Raw genomic sequence first — 880 nt, forward strand, 5'->3', positions numbered from 1 at the left:
AATTATTTTAAAATGTGGTTAAAATCAATTTTCACTCAACTATGACTTTCATTTAAACAAACTATGCATTCTGAACTTCATGATAAATGATACAGGCAGTATGTCCACAGAAAAAGTAGGCAACCAAAATTACATAGTTTCTGTAACCATTCTGGTCCATGACAGATGTGCAGGCACGTGCAGTACTTGAAGAATGTGCAGTACCATTTCTGTAGCGTCTGTCCATCTTTCAAGAACATATAGCAATTTATTAAAGACAACTAGGAAAACCACAGAAAAGTCCAAAACAAACAAACAAACAAATAAATTAAAATAAAATAACTTTATCTGTAAGTAATGAATTTGGATATACAGAACAGATCAAATTATTCAGTGAGGAGTACTGGCTGTTTAACAAAGTTCTGTGCACACATGAGGTTTTGAAAGTCTCTATTTACCCAGAATGAATGAAATATGACAAGATTAACCTACATAATGCATTTTAAAAATCACATAGGTAATTCTGCTTACTCAAAATTAGCTATGTATTTTTAAAACAACAAACATACATTGTGCCACCAATTAAGACACTGCTGCAGCTAAAGGGACCCCAATGTTTATTGCAATGCTGGTGACAGAGAATCTTTTTGTTTACAACACTGAGGAGTTTTATTTTTCTGCCCTAGAAAGTAACTCAAATTTCACTCTCTTACCTCCTTTATCATTCAGCCACAAGTAAAAGCATAATTAGGAAAGAGGTACAAAGGCATCTAAATTGGCACAGAGTATTTGGTAGTAGATTCGTAGTCAATATATGGTCTGTTACAAAGGCATTACTGCAATAGAAGAAAACTATAGGGAATCAAAGTACAGAACTCCTTAAAATATTCAAATTTTTCCT

This window comes from Phaethon lepturus, unplaced genomic scaffold, assembly GCF_000687285.1.
Source record: "Phaethon lepturus isolate BGI_N335 unplaced genomic scaffold, ASM68728v1 scaffold17616, whole genome shotgun sequence".
In the NCBI taxonomy this organism is placed as follows: domain Eukaryota; kingdom Metazoa; phylum Chordata; class Aves; order Phaethontiformes; family Phaethontidae; genus Phaethon; species Phaethon lepturus.